Source organism: Sapajus apella, unplaced genomic scaffold, assembly GCF_009761245.1.
Source record: "Sapajus apella isolate SASKATOON/1434 unplaced genomic scaffold, GSC_monkey_1.0 scaffold138, whole genome shotgun sequence".
In the NCBI taxonomy this organism is placed as follows: Eukaryota; Metazoa; Chordata; class Mammalia; order Primates; family Cebidae; genus Sapajus; species Sapajus apella.
The window spans coordinates 2,122,050-2,145,582 of NW_022437078.1; the positions used below are offsets into that span (position 1 = coordinate 2,122,050).

Genomic DNA, 23,533 nt, shown 5'->3' on the forward strand with positions numbered 1-23,533 from the left:
GACCTCGTGATCTGCCTGCCTTGGCCTCCCAAAGTGCTGGGATTACAGGCCTGAGGCACTGCTTCTGGCCTAGGCATGTCTGAAGTGCTGCTATCTTCCATCAGGTTTGATGAAAGTAGAATTTAAATTAAAGCAAGAGTAGAAAATTTTGAAGCTCTTAATCCATATTGTTAAATTTTACACAAGAGCATTTGTGCTAGCTTTTCCTTGCCTTGGTGTATTATTTATTTATTTATTGAGGTACAGAGTCTCACTCTGTGGCCCAGGCTGGAGTGCAGTGGCGCCATCTCGGCTCACTGCAACCTTTGCCACTCAGGTTCAAGCAGTTCTCCTGCCTCAGCCTCCCAAGTAGCTGGGATTACAGGCACACACCACTGCTCCCAGCTAAATTTTGTAGAGACAGGGTTTCACCATCTTGGCCAGGCTGGTCTTGGACTCCTGACGGCATGATCCACCCACCTCAGCCTCCCAAAGTGCTGGATTACAGGCGTGAGCCACTGTGACCGGCTGCCTTGGTGTTTTTAGAATGGATATTTCCCTGTGCCCTTATGGATGGGGACGCTATCAGTTTTCCTTTTAAAATATTGTAAATTTAATAATGGAAAATTATGTTAGTATTTAAGTTTTTTCTTTGATTCCTGTAGCGTTGGAACATATTTTTAGAAATTTATAGACTATTAATATTTCTTCTTTATAAATCGATTCTTTATGTCTTTTACCTATTTTTATGTTCTTTATGTCTTTTGCTTATTTTTATATTTTAAATATTAAGGTTAACCTTTTATCTTCCCATAACTGATATACATATTTTTTCTAGTTTTTTATTTGCCCTTAATTTTATTTATGGTATTTTTTATATATAGCCATCTTTAATTTCTATGTCAGAATAATAGTTTTATTATTTATTTTTATTTTTTAAGAGACACTCCTAATTCTTAAGTTAGGTATTTATTCTTTTGTATTTTCCTTCCACTTCATGTCTTTCTGTGTATACGTGTTTATTTGTTCATGCTTTTTATTTGTCTCTGAAATATGTTTTGGTTATTTATGAGATTGGGACCTAGCTTAATTGTTTTCTCAACAAGTTAGAAAATAGTTCCAGCATTACTTATAAATCTTTTGCTAAGTGATGAAAATTCTAGCTTTAACACACACAATTATAGAATCTCCTTTGGGCCTTTTAGTTGTCTTTCTTTGATCTGTTCATCAATCCTTGTAGTAGTATAACATTCTGATTTTTTAAATCTTTATAATCAGATTCAGTATCTGGTAGAGCATGACTTTCCTTGGTACTTTGCTCATTCAGTTTCCTTGGCAATCACTTACTGTTTATTTCTTCCAGTTAAATATAGACTCCTCTCCTTTTTTAAACTTTCATTTTGAAATAATTTTAAACCTACAGAAAAATTCTTGAAATAGTACAAACAACTCCTGCATACTTTTTACCCAGATTAACCTTATTAAACATTTCCCATATTTGTTTCATTATGCACAAATATGTATTATTCAGTTTTTATGTGAGATAATTATCAGATTTATTATTTTTTTCATTTGTAAGTAGTTTGTATATACCACATCCCTTAAGAGTTCAATGTTTACAACTTAAGAACAAAGATATTCTCTTATACAATCATAGTAAATTTATCAACTTCAGGAAGCTTCATAGTGGATTCTCATGAATTTTTATGTAATCTACAATCCATATTCTACTTTTCTTCCAGTTTGCTCAATATTGTTCCAGTAATGTTATTTATAATATTTTTTCCTTGTGTATAGGATCTTATCCAAGAGCAGTTTATTTGTCCTGTTTTTTGTGTCTAAAACTTTAGACACTATAGTGTGTTTAGAACAGCCCTCAGCCTTTCTTCGTGTTTTATAATATGACATTTTTGGCTTATCCAGGTCAGTTACTTTCTATAGTGTCTTTCCTTTGTTTTTGAAAATGATTCCTCATAGAAAAGTTCAGGTTATGCATTTCCAGTCAGAATACCACATAAGTGATGCTGTGCTCTTCCCTAGCATCACATCTGAAGGCATGTGGTGACCATCTCCCCTTCATAGATATTGCTAATTTTGACACTAGTCAGTGGGTTGGCCATTTTCCTCCATGGACATTTAGTACTTTCCAGTGTGCAGCTAATAAGTAGTCTACTAGGAGATACTTCAAGAATATTATCCTTCATGATTCTGGTCTGAATCTACCTTTACTTGGTTGCAGAATGATGATTTTCTAACTCCCCCATACCTTCCACATTCATTAGTTGGTTCTTTAAAGTAAGGAAAAGGCCTCACTTTCTTCTAACTTATTAATTTATCCATTTATATTCAGCATGGATGCATGGATTCCTTTTTATTCAATAGGTTAAAATACTTTAGTGATCTTAATTATTTTGCTGCCAAATTTATTCCATACTTGGCCAGTAGAAGCCCTTTGAAGGTGATTCTTGTGTCCTTTTTATACATCTTCATTATCTTTTGAGCATTTATTCCTTGCTTTCTGGCACAAGATATTCCAGCTCCAGAAGCATATGTGTGGATATAGATATAGATGATATAGATATAGATATAGATATAGATTTTTCAAGAAGCCCCGGTTCTATTTCCTGGGGAATAGTATTTACCAGCTAAATACTAGATGGCTCATTATTACTAGGGTGTTAGTTCTTGTAAACCTGTTTACCAGAAGAAAAAGGGTATGTATATACATATATAAGTATGTTTGTGTATATACGTGGGTGTGTGTGTGTGTGTATGTGTGTATATATATATATACACACACACATATATATATCTACACACACACACACACCCTTTTTTATATATTTCTCCTTATACTTTTTATAATGATGTGTTATATGTATCTATATAAGATACATATCTGATATTCATATACATTCATTCATTCTAAAACGAGTGCAGTCCCAATGAACACACACACACTCACACATATACACACACACATACACAAACAGTGTACTGCATTGGTTTTGGAATGAATGAATGAAATGATATAATATATATAATTATATGTATATCATCCACATATATTGTATGTACATTATCCGTGTATCATTCATTCATTCCAAAACTGATGCAGTTCCAGTGATTTCTTACTTACCTCATAAATCACTGATGTCTTAAAATACAATAATGTCAACTTTAAAACAAAATAAAATACTTATGATCCTTTCAAATTTCACATATTTTAATCTCCCTTCTTTCACCGTGAGAACCCTGATTCTAACATCAGGACATTTACTCATTTGCTCAATTTTGCAATACGCATGAAATAGGCTCAGAACCATACGTCTGTAAAAAAAATAAAAAATACAAAAAGTAAGCCTTCTTTTAAAAAGTTCAAGATTTCATTTCAGTTTTTTTTTTCCACTAGACTGAAAATACTCAAGATACCGTGTTTAAAAGTGGATTTGTTTTTGCTCCTTTCAGTGCTGTGAGTCATTTTAAATGCAGTTAGATTTATTTGTTTCTGTTTGCATTTAGTTTTAAATTTTGTTCCCATTGTTGCTGATTTAGTTAATTTGTTTTTTAAATAAACGTGGAAGTAACTATATGAAAGTGTTTTCATGTGCATGTGTTTAGAAATAGAGATAGATATAATTAACAAATATACAAAAATATATGGGCTGAACAGAGATACTGTATATTTTTATAAAAATATATGCCATACTTTTATATTATAGACTTATGTACATGTGTATTAGTAAGTTATTTTAATAGGAGATTAAGACCATAGAATGGAATGGTACTCATTCATCCAGCCATCATTTATCCATCCCTACATCATCCATCTATCTATCCATTTGATAAATATCTCCCATTTACCTTATAAGTGTTGAGCACTAAGCTAGGTCATCAGAAACAAAGACTTTCTAAAACTCTTTAACTTCTGGAAGGCTGAAATATGTGCAATTTTGTCTCTCATAATAAATTCCCTTTTTATGGACCTACTTCAGCGTTCATACACAGGCACTTTTTTTCTTCACTAAAGCACTGAGGGCAATTTCTCAAACAGTAACAAATAAATAGGAAACTTAAATCTTAGCCGTTGATGCCGCATATTTTTTCCTGGATTTTCATCAAATTTTAACCATGTAATTTTATTTACCTATAATTCAAGAGGTTCATTGTCTTTTTAATAGGAAAAAATCTGTCAGTCAGGGAAATTCATAATGTCCATAGAGAGACATTAAATTTGTCACTGTAAAGACAAAATTACTATATATTAATCTATCATCTGTTTCCCTAGCTCAATCTAATTTGACATATTTAATGAAAATCACTGATGGCTCCTAGTATAATAAACTGATCTTTAGAACAAAACATAGAAATTCTAATGCTCCCATATTTCACATTGAAAGAGTGATGAAAACTTCACTTGAAACATTTATTTTGTGATTTCAAAAACTGTAGTTAAAATGATAGCTAGGGAGCAGTAAATCACCATATGCTACATTACTTCTAGGCTTGGACTCAGAACCTTGAATGTTGACAGAATTAACATATTAATTTGAGTTTTCCCTGGATGTTTCAGTTTAACTTTTGATATTCTTCTTCCAAAGGCTAAAAAAAGCCTTTCATTTAAAATGCATTACTTAGAGAACTGTGTTAATGATCTCACTTCCTTTCATTTAACAGGCAAAATAACATTTCTTTGAAAAATGATATCTGCTGAGAATTTGATTATTGAATAAAGATCAGTCATTTTTGGGATGTGTGGAACATCTGTCAGGAATTTTGGAAAGGAATTACTGACTCCATTTATGTAACTTACTTCATATGAAAGCAGCAAACATATATCAGGAAGGGAAGCTAAAGCTATATCAACATGGCGCTGTCAATTCAGAGGGAAGAACTGGAGAACTAACTTGTAGCATCCATCCAGCATGACATCATTTTTTTTTGAGATAGAGTGTTGCCCTTGTTGCCCAGGCTGGAGTGCAATGGCGCCATCGCGGCACAGTGTGCAAGCTGCGCCTCCTGGCTGGGTTCAAGTGATTCTCCTGCCTAAGCTTCCCAAGTAGCTGGGATTACAGGCACCCGCCACCATGCCCGGCTAATTTTTGTATTTTAGTAGAGATGAGATTTCACCATGGTGTCCAGGCTTGTCTCGAACTCCTGACCTCGTGATCTGCCCCCCTCGGCCTCTCGAAGTGCTGGGATTACAGGGGTGAGCCACCACACCTGGCCCAGCATGACATCATTCTTTGCTCCCTCCACTCTTTGCAAGAAGCCCTTTCTCATGACCATCCATAAGGTACGGTACTGATCGTAGTATTTCGTTCCTCACTAATCTTCAGCAACTTTTCAAGTCCTATGAGATACAATCCAGATGCCTAGATTTATTAAAGCCCTGTGCCATGGCCTAACTCATGTCTCCAATCTCAACTCCTGCTACTTATGCACCTTCTCTAAACTTTCTTCTGGCAGCTGCAAACTCTTGCCTCTCCCTGGACATGTCCACAAGTTACTCTGCCTCCAATCCCTTGCTTCTTCTGCTTTCAATTCCCTCCTCAGGTTTTCTGTGTCACTTTCCCAAATCTACTGTAAAACATTTCCTGATTCTTCCACCTAGATGTGATCCACTACATGTACTTACTTTTATATATTTTCATACACACAAGAGGGCTTATGTTGCACCTATTATTTTATCCTGTTCTCTTTCCACTTAATGATATATCTGAAAGATCTTGAGACACCAACTGAGAACATATACCTCCTCTTCATTTTTGTATTTAAATGACTTCATTGAATGATTTTGAGGAGTAAACAAAGCATATCCTTCCTTCTTTCTCTGTAATTCAAGATAAAGCCAAAAGCTTTAGAGAGAATTTGAAGGGGCTGAGAATAGGGCTGTACTGTCCCTCAGTTTTTAAATAGCCTGCTTCATATTTTTAGCAGCCACATTTTATCACACCATATGGGCACACACTATAATTTAATTCATCAACTAAGTAATTTAGTAGTCCCTAGCTTTTTTGTTGTTCTGTTAAAACAATGCTGTTTATAGTAGAAAACACTCTCACACATATATATTAGAGAACTTTGACCAGCGTTATTGGTAGGATTAATAACTAGCATGAGGTTATTTTCAGTCTTGAATTATAGGTATGTATAATGGTGCCTTTACACCACCACCCTCTGCTCCATAGTGTGTATGGGTCAGGCTCTTTGGTAAGCACTTTACAAGTATATCTCATTTAGTTCTGATAACAACCCCGTGGACTTTGGATTATTTTCATTTCACAGTTGATGTGCAGTTTATGAGGCTGCCTTTGATCTCCCTCCTAAATGCTGTGCCCTTTTGCACTCAGCTGGCGCTTTGGAGATATTTATTGAGTCATTATGCCTGGAACAGAACAAAACTTGCACAGAAAACAAAACAGTCTTTGTTCATATTTTTAAAAAGGCATTTCTTGTTGGGTGCAGTGGCTCATGCCTGTAATCCCAGCACTTTGAGAGGCCGAGATGGGTGGATCACGAGGTCAGGAGATAGAGACCATCCTGGCCAACATGGTGAAACTCTGTCTCTACCAAAAATACAAAAATTAGCCAGGCAGGGTGGCATGTGCCTATAGTCCAACCTACTTGGGAGGCTGAGGCAGGAGAATCGCTTGAACCTGCGAAGCAGAGGTCTCAGTGAGCTGAGATCGTGCCACTGCACTTCAGCTTGGGTGACAGAGTCAGACTCCATCTCAAAATAAATCCAAATGAATAAATAAAAAGGCATTTCTTCCTTCATCCACAAATTGTCTTTGCAATTCTGCTGGTTATTTTCCTTGAGAATGTTTATCTTCTGGAAGAAATCACTGGGGAAAAATTCTGTTTTATGTTTAATACCAGTGGTTCCACTAATATGCCCCTGAATTAACATTATGTGCAAGTTTTTAACAGGCATTCTCACCATATTTCTTTGATAGAATAAAACAGGGAGAAAAGGAGATGTGTAGGGGCTTTTCATGATTAAAAAAATGTTTAAATACATTATTTATTTTTCAAATATGTATTGAACATGTATTATATGACAGATGCTGTGCTTCCAGCTGGAGGAACAAGATAGGAGTAGAAACAACTTCAAAATAACAGACTATTAGCCAGGCACGGTGGTGTGCACCTGTAGTCTCAGCTACTTGGGAAGTTGAGGTGGGAGGACTGCTTGAGCCCAAGAGGTTGAGGCTGCAGTGAGCTGCAGTCACATCACTACACTTCTGCGGGAGCAACAGAGTTAGAGCCTGTCTCATAAAATAAAATAAATAAAAGCCTAAATAAATGTATAGGTGAGTAGGGTGATTGTGAGTGCTCTGCAAGGATGATTCTGGAGAGTTGAGAAAGTCACATGAAAGCTCCAATGTGATGTTTAGGAAGAGCCAAAGTTAACTGGGCCCTGGGCAACATGTGGTGGGTCGGAAGTAGCAGCAGAGGTGGGAGGTTGTACAGTGGGAAGAGCAGAGGCCTGGTGTGAGTAGCAGCCTGGCACATCTCAGGAGCCAGACGAAGCAGCACGAGGTTGAGAAGCACAAAGCGTGAGAAGAGTGATTGGAGGAGAGGCTGCTGTTACTTGGCCGTGGTGGTAAATGATCTTTTTAATATAATATCTTTATTCGGATATAATTCACGTACTATACAATTCCTCTATTTAAAGTGTATAATTCATTGGTTTTTAGTATATTTACAGAGTTGTACAACCATCATTTTTATCAATTACAGAATATTTTCGTTACCTCTAAAAGAAACCCAGTACCTGTCATTTTGATTTTCCCCGCTTATGCCCCCATCTTCTAGAAACCATGAATCTACTTTCTGCCTCTACAGATTTGCCTACTTTGAACATCTCATATAAATAGGATCATAACACTACATGACTTTTGTGTCTGGCTTCTTTCCCTTAGCGTAATGTTTCCCAGGTCCATCCATGTATCAATTCTTCACTCCTTTTTATTGCTGAATACTTATTGAATTTTATTGCCAAATACATTTTGGTAATATTTTAGGTTTGTTGTTGTATACTGATTTCAGCAGCTTCTAAAAATACCTCATAGACTTTAAGTACTGAAACAAGCTCACCTGTAAAACAGTAGAAATGTGAAATTGTATCCTGATTATTAATTGTTCTTAAAATATTTAAATAGCATGCAATGGAATTATTATAAATGTTCAAATGTGACTTCTAAATAGGATAACACATAGTTTCTTTTTTTAAGAAGTAATAATTCTAGTATTTTGCAATGCTTATTTTTTGCATCATTATCAGAGCATGAAAACATAACACACTTTGTAACTTCAATTATGGAAGAAACAAGTTGACATAGATTTGTTCTACTTTCCCAATAATGGATAGAAATTGGTTGTAGTGATGGTATGTAAGAAATACTTTTGTGGCAAATATTTGTACCTGTTTTTATAGAAAGGAATATATGAGACAAGTTACTTTCCATTAAATATTTTTAATTGTTTTAAAACATAATATTCAATGTCATTTTGCCTTTTCTTTTTTCTCTTCCCCTTTTACTTTTTCTCATACCAAAATAAATAGATAGGAGTAGAACCTGATAGTAATTACTTTTCTTTCTTTGTTATATGAGAAACTCACCCTGGAAAATAATCTTCTGCTGTCAGATTACTATGAATTGCACAGAGGGAAAATATGGTACAAGAGTGTGCTTTTCCACCCAGCTGTCACTTCTTTGTTTCCCAGCTAAAAAGCTCATCTTTTTTTCTCTAAGTGTAGCACAGTGAGAAGAGCACAAACTTAGAATTAGGAAGAGCTAGGGAAAGCAGAGTTTGCATTATAACTCCATGACCCACAGGATGACCCTTTGGACAATCATTTAAACTCTCTGAACTTCCTCTTCTTCACCTTTGAAATATGAAAGATGATATCCCTGTCTTGGGACTGTTGGGAGTATTAAATTAGGGCATATGTGTAGGCACCCAGTAGAGTGCCTGACACATAGTAGGAGCTTCATACATGGTGATTATCAAAGAAGGAAGATTTTGAATCCAGGTGGTACAAATGGTTCTTCAAGTGCTTTATACCTTGTCTTCCATATGAAAATTGTTCCCCCATGTTGCCAAGAACTCTGCTTAATATGCTTCTCAACCAACCAGTTAAGTATTAGAGTGAGAATTAGAATTAGAGTATGGGCTCCCAGAGTTCACAAACTTTTCTGTCTCATTAAATGCTGCCTGCACCTGAGATTGAGTAGGTATGTCAATAAATATTACTGCCATTAATTATTTGTGCATCTACTGTTGTGCAAGCCTTTATGGTTAGCACTATGGGGGCTTAATAAAATGATTAGCACTAGTCATTTCTCTCAAGCAACTAGAATATAAGTTTGATGAGTAATGGTTGAGCTCCTTCAGGTGCCAAAGTGTTGAGATGTGCTCAGGTTACCTAAGAGGAAGGGCAAGAACATTCAGAGAATTATCTCAGTGATGCCAGCAAGGAGCTACGGGGACCTGGATCATTGTTCAAGATGCACAGTAGCTTTCTTGGCTCAATACCTCTTCAGCTGTCTAACAAGCTACAGTTTTCATGAAATTCTACCATACTTAATGTCTCTTATTTGGTCTCAGCTTCTACTCTGCAATTGCTTCTTCCTTTGCTGTCACTTGCCTGGTTTTCTGACTTTCAAGCTTCTCCAGGGAGAAGGTCTAGTTGGATTTTTGGTTGGAATCCAGCTTCGAGCATCCCTGTCAGAAAGGCTCTTAGGACAGGTCACCAGATGACTCCAGTTCCCCTGTGATTTGCTGCTGCTACGTTTAGCTTTCACAGCACTCATAATTTAGTCAGCTCTGGCCAAGATTGCAGGTTCTGGGGTTCCAAGGATGGCAGCGTAAGTATTGGGAGGCATAGGAAGCTAAGTCATTTCAGACCTTAATTCTGCAGAAGTGAGTGGATATCTATCAACACACGGAGGCTTGAGGTAAATGCCAAGAGACTGAGACAGGCATTGTGTGCTTTGGTGGAAAAGATACCCCAATGGGATGGTGATCAGGGAGGAAGGAAATAGAGGGTAAATCACAAATATGGCTTATATTGTATGGTGTCCTCAAGATGCACTCAATAAATGCTTGCACTATGAAATGTTGAAGGAAGAGACATTTGGCCTACACAATTGCAAAAATTAGCTGAGAAAGCAGACACAGTCAAAACTCAGTTTTTTGCATTTCCAACCCAGTTTTCTGGTCTCTAGTACATCTCTTGCGATTTTGAATAGGCTTTCTGGATTCTTCCTCTACCTTTTTTGTATTTTGAACTATATTAGCATGTTTAATGAATCGTTGTGGCTGAGAATTCAAAACGCTCCAGCTATGGTTTCTGGAAAAAGACTCTATTTTAGATAGTATGTTGATTCCCACAGTGTTTCCCTGTAATAATTTTCCTCTGATATTTATTTTTTTACAAGGACAAAGATAGCTGTGGTCTACCAAGTCGAGGAAACATTGTATTGGGATAGATTACACAGGAGTAACAAATTATTTTCCTATTTCTGTGGCTTAACTTGAAGATTTCTTTCTTGCTTATACAGAGTCCTATGGTAGTGGGAGGACTTTCCAGGGCAGCTGGCTGCTATGTGGTGATTTAGTGATCCTTATTACTTCCATGATGTGGCTCTACCATTGTATCATCAAGGTGCTCATGATCCCCTCACAGGAAATGAGAGGGCTGGGAGGTCACACAGAAGCTTTCCTCTGCCCCAGCATGAAAGTGGCCCATAAGTCTCCCACTCATATCTCATTGGTTGGAGCAAGTCATAAGGTCCTGACTAACGACAAGGGGCTGAGAATCTTCCATTTGCCCAGGAAAGGTGTGAAAACTCAGATGTGAGTGAGTACTGGCAATCTCTACCACTCTCATTCAAATTGTATTATATTTTTATAATTGCAAGACTTTGTTGGAGCTTTAGACCTGGTAACATACTTTGTCTGTCTTCAAGATAGATCCATCCTTTGCAGTTTTACCCTGATTCATTTGCTCACAGAACTCTTCCTTCATAGAGTATCTTAAAGCACCACTGTTCTATGGGCCTATTTTGATAAACACGAGATGATTTGTGCATTTCCTTTCTTATTGCTGCTGTAAGCATCAAGTCTCCTAATCTCCTTGGTGGCAATATACTGTATTTTTTGTTAACCTTTATTATAATGGAAATTGCAGTAAGTATGCTGTTTGCCACTCTGATTCTCAGACTAATCTCAATGTCTGCAAAGAACACATTCAGAAAGGCAAAACACTGTTGAAATGTAGCAAAAGTGATTCCTGGGTGACAAGAAAGAATTGCCATCTGGTGGCAGTTTTGTTCATATAGTTTACAGTCTATTGGCCCTTTTTTTTTAAGTATAGGAGACGAAAATATTATCACTTATGTGAAATAACAGCTGTCACCAAGTTTCTTTGAGCCACGAGGTGACATCATTATCTATTAAGTCAGTACCAGAAATGGTAGCTCTAGTCAGCTATTGTTACATCAAACTTAGTTAGACTTTCAGTTTACCAAACATCAGTCACTGAATTATTGATAAATGCAAGGCTTATTGCCAGGCTCTGAAGAAGATAGAAAGAAATATGCAACTTAGTATTGTGGGTGGTAAGCAGCAAAAAATACTTGTTGTTAGATTGACAACAAATATCAGGCAACATGTTTATTGAGAATCTACTTTGTGCCCCAAATGTAATGTTAGAGAGCAAAAACCAGACATTACAACAATTATCATCAATGTTAAAGTGTATTGAAGATAATCAAATAGTTGCAGTTATGAGTATATAAAAACAACCTGAGATAAATGTTCTGAGGGAAGTCTATGCATAAAATCCTATAACAAGGAACCTGCTGGATACTAGGAGTATGAAAGTTAGTCTGACCTCTCAGGAGGAGGAGGAACACCAATCTCAGAAATGGTAGGGAGCAGAGCCAAAATTTAAACTTATTTCTGTGTGGCTCAATGTACTTTCAATTATACACGTCCATATTTTTATATGAAAGCATTATTTGAGCCCAAACTATTCAAGAATTTTCTCCTTGGACAGACCTAAGTACGTTTAATCATCAGCTTCCTGGTAGTATCAAGCCCAATTCACAGCTGATACCAAGATTAATGTTACTTTGTCGTCCCTAGTACCTGGGTTCTATTCAAGTTCTTCAGGTAATCCCTCGGATCAGGCAGTTGTAAGGGAGTATATAGATCATGGGATATGGGTCTTTGGGAAAAATCTGACTGATGGCTTACACCAGGAGTTGGGAAACTTTTCATTAAGGGTCAAATAGTAAATGTCTATTAGACATTGCCGGCCATGTCTATGTCATGACTCAGCTCTGTCACTGTAGCACAAAAATATGAAAAAAAGTATGAATGAACTGGTGTGACTGTATTTCAATAAAACTTTACAAAATCAAGTGTCAGGCAGGACTTGGTCTATAGGTGATAGTTTGCAGACTTTCGGCTTAATCCACAATCCCTGAATAACTTATTTTACCTGCTGTTAACCAGCAGTATTTTCTCTCAAATAAAGAAAGGCATTTTGATGACATCACTTGGTATTTCAGAGTTAGCAAATGCAATATACCTTTAGGAATATCAGAAAAGCTTTTTGGCTTTTTCAATCACAAAAAATTCTTATTGATTCCTAGTTGATATTCCAAACCCTTATTCTGGTGTATTGTCTATTTTAGGTATTTAAATATAAGTTGGACACCAAATTTCTAAAAAGGAAGGTACTTTAAGACATCTCAGCTTCAGCAGCTTGGTATGAAGAAATGGTTTAAAGTGAATTTTGAATAAGTGGAAGGGATTTCTGAGGACCTGCCCACGTGGGCACAAACAAAATGGAATGGTGCCAATACAAATATGTCTCCTGGTACGCAACTCTTACCGGTCTAATGCTGATTCCAGTTTTATTAGAATATGATGACAATTGAATAGCAGATATTATGATTACTTTTATTCTAATCTCTTTTCCTTATATGGCATGGCAGGTGGGGAGTGGAAAGTCACCTTTTAAAATGCTGTAGATTTCCCATAAAACCTCGCACATGGTAGGTACTCAATACGCTAACTATATATTAAAGAAAAAAGAAAGAATAAACAAACGGGGGCTAAGACAGATGCTACATTATTTGCATAGTACATCAGTCTCTAGTAAACCTTTCAGGTTAAAAGGAAATAATTGTACTGCCAACTAATATTAAAATATTTATTTTAATATTAGACAATGAATAAATTTGGCTAATTGTCCTGGTACACTCTTAAGCTATAAGAAAATACCACAAATTGGGTAATTTACAAATAATAGGAATTTATTTATTTCTCACAGCTCTGGAGGCTGAAAATTTAAGATCAAGTCCAGGTTCTGCATTGGTAGTATGTGATATAATGCTAATAAAGATTAAGGCACTAGCAAGTTCAGTTTCTGGTGAGTGCCTGGTCTTTGCTTCCAAGATGGTGCCTTGAACAGTGTATACTCATACGGCAGAAATTGGAAGGGCAAAAAAGGGTAGACTCTATGTGAAGCTTCGTCAATAAGATGCGAATCTCATTCCTAAAGGTCCCACCTTATTTCGTCAAGGTCCCACCTTTTAAAATTGTCACAATGGCAATTAAGTTTCAACATAGGAATTTTGGAGCATGCCCTCAGCTAATAGCACTCTCTGTAAACAGACAATGGATTTTTACTACAACAGCTTCGGAATCTTGTGTTGTTTCTGGGTTCAGTGCCTGTCATTGATAGCCATACTGGAAGTATTGAAGACAGGGTAAAATGTGCATTCAGCCCAGAAATAGCCTTTGAACATTGCTCTATGAATCTTTTTCAAAATCAGCTGGTTTTCTTATGGTTTACCTTTTTTCAGTTAAAAAATGAGTTGAGAATAATTAAAGAGCATGTACTTTCTAGAGTCAGCCAGAACTGAATTAAAATCGGACTCCTTGTATTAGTCACTTTGTGAACCAGTTATTTACCCTCTAATATCTCAGTTTCTTCCTGTGTAAAATGATAGCAACAATAATTTTTAGCTCAGTAGTGTGATGATGATTAAATTAGAAATCTTAGTGCTCTGCCTTAATGAATACTAAAAATTGCATGGGATACAGGAATTGGTCAAATACTTGCCACAATGAAAACGATGGTCAGTTTCATCAATCAGAATATTGTTTTTGATTTTCCTATGCTTCTGTATATAATGAAGGAAGTAATCCTAGATGAGCCATTAAAATATGTGTACCACATATTGTAAGAAACTTATGGAGAAAATTTTTTTTGAAATAGATTTAATATTTTCTCTGAATCACTAGATAAAAATTTAATAATCCCCTCTCAACAAGGAAGAGAATGCAGCATGATGTCATCTCAAACCTACTGTTGCTTGTCAAAGAAAAATTCTCAATGTTAATATTACTAATTAAAAGACATACCACTCAGCACGAAATCATGAAGTGCATCTACTGCTTGTTTAATACACCTTAAGTATGTGTACACTGGAGGAAATGTGGGGAAAATTATGAAAAAGAATCAAATGTTTTTCATCTAGCTTTTAGGCTTTTATGATCTATTTTAGAGTGCAATTAGAAAATTAATTTATTAAGGTCACCATTCTCAACCTCATCATCTGCTTTGAATTTGAATACAAACAGGTTCTGCATTAGTAGTGTCTGATATAATGTTAATCAAGAAAATGCTAAGTTAACTGAATCTAAAACAGATAGAAGCACAGGTTCTGTCTAATGGATTAATAATATAAACAACGTCAAGGACTAAGTAACAAAAAGTGGAATCAAATAAGCAACCAACACTTTCAGAACCCATAGTAATAGAGTCTTGTGGATATTCTTCTGTAAATAGGAATCTATAGTTAATGGGATGGAATGACACTGAAACACATACTCTCTCTCTCTCTCTCTCTCCCTCTCTCTGTCTGTGTGTGTGTGTGTTTGTGTGTGTGTGTGTGTGTGTGTCTTATAGTTGCCTTGTCATCCATCCATCCATTCATTTATTCAAGATACACTTGTGGAGGCTGTTTTGCATGACAAGCCCTGGGGACACTGTAGTAACCAAAATGGACGAGGACTTTCTCCTCCGTCTCTAGCTTGCCCTCTAGCATGAGAAGATCTTTAGTATCAGGAGAATGAAGTCCAGGGTTGCATGGGTATATTCGGCTGCCAATTCAATTATCTTCTCTTGGAAACAGAATTTAGAAGCCCGCCAGGGAGTAATAAAGTAGCAGGAAAAATAGAGAAGAGACTAAACAATGATCATTGAACTAACAAAAAGAACAAGTGGTGGATCATTTCCCATTTCTGCTCAATATCCATCTTTCACCTCCAGATCTGTTCTCTAGGGCTCTAGCTATGCCAACACAGAATTGTTTTAAAAACTGTACTTTATCTAATCGTTTTTAAAAAAAATTTTATAGACAATATTTTGTTCATACAGCTTCTCTACTTGGAAAGTTACGGCCACTTTTCTCTCTGTCTCCAAATCCTGTCTACTCATTAAGCAGCCTTTCTTCCCCAAGAAAGCCTTTGCCAAGCACTCCAGCCCTCATAAACCTGCCTCCCTGACCTCCCAATTTCCCACACTGAATGGACCGCATCACATAATTTTGTGCTCAGCTACTAGTTAAGGTAACTGGTGCTTAGTTACATTCTACTTTATGTCTTCGGTTTTCTGTTTATTAAATAATACAGGGAAGGGAAAATAGGAATGAGCTATAGTGCTTGCCTTCAAAGAGCTTACTACTGATTAGGGGTGATATGTAATATAAAAAATTACCATAGTTGAATTGTGTTCCCCAAAAACATATGTTGACGTCCTAACCTGTAGGATCTACGAATGTGGCCTTATTTGGAAATAGGGTCTTTGCAGATGTAATCAAGTTAAGATGAGGTCATTCTGGCTTAGAGTGAGTCCCAATCCAATAATGGCTTAATAATGTTCTCATAAGAGACCCATAGACATAGAAGAAATGCCAGGTGACAGCAGAGGCAGAGGAGTGGCATGTCTACAAGCCAAGGAACAGCAAGGATTGCTGGCAGCACCAGCTGCTAAGAGAAAGGTGGGGCTCTGCCAACACACCAGCACCAGATTTCTCCAGAACTGTGAGAAAATAAACTGTTATTTTAAATCCCCCCAGTTTATGGTAATTTGTTATGGCATCCCTAGTAAACAAAACACTGTGGTGATACCAAGAAAATGAATGGGGGAAGAATGAGTCAGTTGAATGTTTGGTTGTTCTAAGAAGGCAGCAGTCATTTCCTAGGGGGTTGTGGATCTATTGAGAGAAGTTTCATGGGTGGGCCCTAGGTCTCGAGGGTGAGCAGGGTTAGGACATCTAAGATGAGAAGGAAGAAGACATTACATTGCAGTTTTAGGAAATAGTACAAATAAAAGCATAGAAAAACACATAGAATATACCATGGATTGTGTCTAGAAGGAATTAGATGATTTAGTTTTACCAGAGCATGTTTTGAGTGAAAAAAATGTAGTGGACGATGAGCCCGAAAAAGTAGATTGGTGCAAGAGCAGGCAGAAGACCTCCAGTAGCAGCGTCAGAAAATCTGTCACCATCTACTCAGTAGCCAGAGACAAGTGGGGCATAGGCAGTGGCAGAGCTTATGTGCTTTGGAGAGACTGATCTGCCAATATCGGAAAGAAGAGAAATTCTCAAGCTGATATATGCATCAGGATCCCCTAGAAGGCTTTTTGTGACACAGATTCCTGGGCTCCATCCCTGGAGTTTCTGATTCACTTGCTCTTGGTTAAGGATCCAAGAATGTGCATTTCTAACAAGTTCTCGGGTGGTACTAATGCTGCAAATCTGAGAATCACTCTTTGAGAACCACTGGTGTTCTCAACACCAGGAGCTTGAAAATGAGACAAGGGGCCTAGAAACCCTTTGGAATGTAATGCAGTGAGCAGGCAGAAGAGAAACATGAACTGGAGGAGGAGGAGTGGCAGTGGACATGATGAGGAAAGAGGTTCCCACTAGACAGTACTTGGCCTCTCATTGAATGTAAAATCTCCTCAAGACAAAAGGCGAAAATTCCTCCAGATTTGTGACTCTAGGAAGTTAAACTAAGGTTTGCCATCTGTTTCTTGTGTGTTAGTCTTATTATTCTCACCAAATTTAAAACTCCCTGAGGACAACGTCCATGTCATTTGACAGGCTTACATAGTCTAAAAATTATTTCTTTGTATTTAGCATAATAATAGCTAACATTTATCAACTGTATGATATATGTCAGGCATGTTGAATGGATTACCTAGTTTAAACTTCAGCACCAATATATGAGTTGAATATTTTTGTTTGCTTTATACAGGGGCAAAGTGCAGCTAGGAGAGGTTGAATAATTCACCCGAGGCCACACAGTAACTAAGGGGATTCACCAGGATTTGAACCACATGGTCTGATTCCTGGGCCCAACTTCTAATGCCTACGTTATAACACCTCATTACTGAAGAACTAGATGCTTATTAAGTGCTAAGTCATTATATCAATCTATATTATATGACAAGTCATAGCCATAGAGGAAAATTAGATGATATAGATAGATAATCATAAAAATAAACTCACCTGTAAATCTACAGTTCAGTGAGACTCACTGCTTACATATCAGGGTATATCTTCCCAGGTTTCTCTCTAGACCTGCACATGAATACATGTATAGATCACACTATATGGCTTATGTTGTTATATAACTTTAAAAAAAAAACAACTAATGGTATCATGAGCAATTTTCTTGTCAACAAATCTACGATATCAATATTAATGATGATTTACTTTTCTATTTTATGATGGTGCCATAATTTATTTAACTCTTCTTCTCTAGTTAGACATCTAGAAATATGTCCTGACACAGACTCATCCTGTCTATGGGTTGGATTTTTCTTTCTTTTTTTTTTTTTTTTAACTGTTTGAGTATTATTCAAATTTATTTCTGCCTTGAGATGAAAGAATCAACTTTTAGATACATTGTCAATAAAGGGTCCAGGAGCATTTCATCCCCAAATACACCCAGCACCAGGCAGAACCTCAAATCTGGGGCTTGGCACGGTGACTCACACCTGTCATTGCAGCTCTTTGGGAAGTCAAGGCAGGAGAGTCTCTTAAACCCAGGAGTTTGTGACCAGCCTGGGCAACATGGGGAAACCCTACCTTTACAAAAAAATTAAAACAAAAACATCAGCCAGGTATGGTGGCACACACCTGTGATCCCAGTTACTCAGGAGGCTGAGGCAGGAGGATCGTTTGAGCCTGGGAGGTCAAAGCTGCAGTGAACTGTGATCACACCACCATACTCCAGCTTGGGTGACAGAGTAAGACACCATCTCAAAATCAATAAAATTAAAAATAGGATCCCTTAAAAAAAAAAAAGAAGCTCAAATTTGTCTGTTTCTTCATTCTATGGTACTTGTGAATTCATGTCTTCAGGAACCATGGCTTCCTGAACCAAACTTCAACAAATCTAATAGTTTTTAAAAAACTTAATATATTTAAGGGATACAAGTGCAGATTTCTTACATACATATATTGCATAATAGTAACGTTTGTGCTTCTAGTGTTCCCATCATCCCAAATAGTGAATACTGTACCCAGCAGGTAATTTTTTAGCCCTCCTTCTCCCCCCACCCTCTCACCTTTTGGAGTTCCCAATGTCTACTATTTCCTTCTGTATGTCCATGTGTAGCCACTGTTTTGCCCTCACTTATAAGTGAGAACATGCAGTAGTTGACTTTCTGTTTCTGAGTTATCTCACTGAGGATAAGTGAAATAAGAATCTATGGATGGATTCATCCAGTTAAATTCTCCCCTTGAATGGAGGAGAAAGCCAAGGCCCAGGGATATAAAGTAGCTTTGTCACATTTGCAAATTAGAAACTAAGACTATTGTTTTCTCATTCAACCATTCACCAAATATTAGTGAGGGTATAGTATGTGCCATGTCCTTTTCTGTGTGCACAGAATACAGCAGTGACCAAAACAGACCAAAGAAGGGATGAAATGCCTTTGAAGTGTCCTGATTCCTGAAATAACAGAATGGTTATCTAATGGTTATCTTCTGTGTGCAGGGATTACAGCAGTGACCAAAACATCGCTGGAGTGAGCATCTGATGGGGGTACTCCTAGCCTCTTTTTACTGGCTCATGTTGCCAGTTTTTGCACTTGATTTCTTATCTCAAAGGTGCCAGTCAAATCAAACTGTTCAATGCAAAACACAATGTTTTCCTCACTGACTTTCTACCAAGGGAAAACTGCTTCTTGCTAACCAAAATGAAGTGCTGAAATACCCTTCAGGGATATTTTTCGTCCATTGCCCAGAGGTATTTAGGTATGCCCTGCCAATTTTTTATAGTCACCCTCTCCTACCCCACTCCTCACATTTGAAGAAACACTTTTTGTCTCCTGCAAAAGACTCCAGTCAAGCAGAAAAATGCCTTCTTTCGTTTGTCTGTGAGCCACCCACAGCTGAAAGATATGCAGGTGTTTCCAGCAGGGATGGAGCTGCATTTAGGATCCAGATCCAAAGGATTTGCTCTGAATTCTGTCTTTCCTTGTCCTGTGAACATTCCTCCACCAAACCCTTTTGAAAGCATTTCATTAATTTGTGCAAGTCTAGATTTGGACTCTGAAGTATAAAGTACCAGAAGAAATTTTATCGTCAGACATGAAATTAGGTCATGTAATTAGGTGCCAGAAACAATGAAGCTTCAGGCCTTTCCTTTGCCACATATGAATGTGGATATATTACTTAACTTTCCTGAATTTTGGTATCTTCATCTATAAACAAGGGCCAACCATCAGTAGTTCATGTAACTCTGCACTTTTTTATAATAGCACTTAATATAATTAATTGTGTCTCATGTGATTTTGCTAAGTGACCAGTTATTCTCACTGACAAAGTTATTCCCAGGATGTGAAATTTTTAGTGCAAAAACCAGGAGAGTCCTAGGCAAGTCACAATTAGTTGATCATATGAAATTGTGCAATAAACATTAAACTGTTCGATATGTTTCTCATCCATTAGATTTCATTTTTCTTACAAGCAAGAACTATGTTTGTTTTGCTGTTAGTACAGTGCCTGATGCATAGTAAGCACTTCGTTAATATTTGTTGGATAAATGTGTCATAGGATCCAATGAAAACTAGTTAAAATGTGAAGTTCAGAGCATAGCATATTGTAAATACTTAATAAATGTAAGCCAGTTTTGTTATATTTTTGTGTGAACACCTTCTAATCTCATACTTTTTGGCAATTTTTATAACATATAATGCCTTCTACATGTTTCCAATGTAAGTTTCATAAGGTAATTAGTGAGACATAATGGATACCATTAGAGAACCATTCTGTTATTTCAGGAATCAAGGCACTTCAAAGGAATTTCATCCTAAGGTGTTTCTTAAAGTTTTCCTCTGTGAGTCTTTCTGTTTTTCTACTTTGAAATGCTAATATCATTCCCTTTTGTCTTGCGCATTTTTAAGTTTGGGATTGAATTCTATCATCTACCAGCGCAACTTTAACCTGCTGCCAAAGCCTTAACAGAGTGGTTAAAGCAGTAATTTTGTCTGCCTGAAGGGTGGAATGGAGCCAGGCACGGTGGCTCATGCCTTTAACCAGCACCTTGGGAGGCTGTGGTGGGAGATCACTTGAGGCCAAGTGTTCAATACTAGCCTGGGCAACACAGCAAAACCCTGTCTCTACAAAAGAAAAATTTTTAAATTAGCCAGCTATGGTGGCTCATGCCTATATTTACAGTTACTCAGGAGGCTAAGACGGGAGAGTCACTTGAGCACAGATGTTTCGGGCTACAGTGAGCCATGATTGTGCCACTGCACTCTAGCCTGAACAATAGAGGGAGACCCTGTCTAAAAAAAATAAAAAATAAAAATAAAAAACAAGAGTAGAATAGGGTGCTATTTAGGTGATTCTCTAATGGCAGAGGAGAAATGTGATTTGCCTTTCTGTAGTCCAATAAAATGGATTGTAAAGTGACTACTTCCTGTTAACTTCCATTTGATGTCTTTCTGTGAATTATATTTAACCCCTCTTCATTCTTGGAATAAGATCAGAGAAGGAACACAAAGTGATAATCCTAAAGCATAGCATTTTGGTGAGCAAAGTATCCAAATGGTGTCTAGGAATAGTGATACCATCAGAAGAAAAATTTCAGAACTACTATATCTCTGAGAAATATTTTGGAGAAGAATAGGGAAGCTGCTAGTTATATAGCAGCTATATAGTTACATACATGCTGGACACAAGAATGTGCTTTCACTTGTATTATCTCATTTAATTCCTTTAAAGACCTTTATGATGAGTTTTCATGATCTCAGATAGACCAGGACTTGGGGAAGCTAAATAAGCTGTTAAAATTTACAAAGCTAGTTAATCACAGAATTGAGATTGTCACTGAATAAAACTTGAGTCTGTTTGCCCCGTGGGCAGAAAAAGCCAAACACTGTCACCAAAATTTGCAATGAGAGGATGTAGAGACTTGTACGGCAGTTGCCAAGCAAAAAGAACCGAGTGGATAATACTTAAGATCCGAACTCCTCAATGGCATACTAGCAGGGCTTTTAAAGGCAGGGGTACATTTCAGAAAAGCAGAAGTTTCAGGCAAAATCATCAGCAGAAAGAAATGTTTAAGTCTGGCCTGTAGGGCATGACTCTTTCAAGTCTCCTCAAGAAGAAATTTAAAACAAAGAATGACAGTCAGAGTTGAGTCCTCAGCTTCCCCTTATCTAAGGTCTATGGGAAAGCAGTAGGCATCTTATATCTGATGGGGGTCCAGGTTTCTGAAAGACAATTCAGGGACATACGTCAAGATGCTATCTTTTGTTTCTTTAGAGAACAAAACATCTTGAGACTCTAACTTACTTGGGTTACTGTTATTTAAGCTTTTATTACTTTCTGGCTTCGTGGGTTATTTATTCCCTTCCTCAATTGCTGATTACAGGGCTAGCTAGGTGCCTGGAATTTCCCTTGAGGGGACTCAAATTTTCCTTTATTTCCATACTTAGTGGGGCCTGGTAGGTCCCTAAGAGCGGTTCATACTCTGTCTCAAGATTTGGGACCAAATATGCTTCAGCCCAGAGCACATTTTTCTTCTGCTATGTCGTGCTGTATTTGTTTAATAAATATATACCAAGCTTTTTCCCGCCAAGCTCTTTGTCAAGCACTAGTGATTCAGGGTAGAGCAAAACAGACACACAGAACCTGTCCGCATGCCACTTACAGTTTACTGGAGAGCTGGAAATTGATCATATTGTGTCTCAGGGTCCCCATGGTTTTGTTTTGAAGACTAAATAAGAGGTGCAGTGCTTGGCATATGCAGAGTGTGCTCAGTAATTTTTAGCTGACATTATTTTTATTAAATTATAATAGACACATAATTATAAATTTTATTACTTGCTCTGAAGGAAAAACGTGGAATTGTGACAGCAAATGACAGAGGACCAGATCTATTCTGGGAGGTGGGTAAAAGTTTCCCTGAGAAAGGCAAAAGAAGCTGAGGACAGGAGCCATCTGAGCAGCAGGAGAGACATGTGCAAAGTCCCTGAGGCAGGAGAGAACCTGTGTGTTCAAGGCAGTGACAGCGAGTGTGATGGAGCTGATAAAACAGTGCAGCTGCAGTCATTTTATCCTCAATGTTTCCCCCAACCCCAGGCATTTCTTCACATCTTTCCATGCCCCTGATGGCACCTGCACAGTTTTCAGGTCCTAATTCCCTAAACTCTGTAAGCGGGTAATTCTGCCTATCAAATTGACCTAAAATGAAAATTATTTACACAAACTTATTTAGGACACACAAAACATCTTGCATCTGCTCTGTTCCATCTTTAAAAATTCCACCCATAGATTAGGTAGCTTGTTGATGGGGGTGATTTAAATTCAGGAAGATGGCTCTGTCTGCAAGAGAAAAGATAATTGGGAATGAGTCATTGTCTTTTTAAATAACAAACAGTGAGGTCTGGAAAATTTGCAGACACAGGTCTTGCACGTGTTAATTCCCTGTGAATGTAGACAGATGAGGCTACCTAGAAAGAGATTCCCTGGGGTTATTAAAGGCCAAAAATAATCATGTTAAAAAAAACTCTTTGAAGAAACATAATACTTATCATGTCAACCTAACGTATTGCATCTGTAGTAGCTTCAGGGTGCAGAGAGAATGCAAAAATGCAGGCAATGAATATAACAAAGTTTGAGGAGTGTCAGAAGTTACTGAGGCTCCCAAAAAGAAAACTAGATAGGACACAAGACTTCCCATAACTGTCGTACCTTAAACTTCTTTTATATATGATATGTGGATTATTCTGGATGGGGGCAGAGACCAGGGAAACTGCCTTTCTTGTAAAGCTTAGAGCTGGTAGAGAACTTCAGATCATAAGGCCAATGAGAAGGCATCCTTTCCTGAAATTCATATCCTCAGCCTGATCATGAGAAAGCATTAGATAGACCCCAAGGCAAGCAGACATTCTACAAAACACCTCACCAGTACTTTTCAAAAGTGTCAAGGT

At 37.3% G+C, this 23,533-nt stretch overlaps 1 protein-coding gene and 1 long non-coding RNA gene across 2 annotated transcripts in view; one reads left to right on the forward strand and one right to left on the reverse strand.

Annotated features, from left to right (window-relative positions):
• LOC116540317 (dapper homolog 3-like) overlaps nucleotides 1-23,533 on the forward strand; it is a 434,808-nt gene that overhangs the window by 336,005 nt on the left and 75,270 nt on the right. The gene's annotated exons all lie outside the window — the stretch shown is intronic.
• LOC116540313 lies at nucleotides 15,389-19,473 on the reverse strand. Its single transcript, XR_004264387.1, has 2 exons — nucleotides 19,385-19,473; nucleotides 15,389-16,349 (listed from the first exon to the last, which is right to left on the reverse strand). It is a non-coding gene; the product is annotated as an uncharacterized LOC116540313 (long non-coding RNA).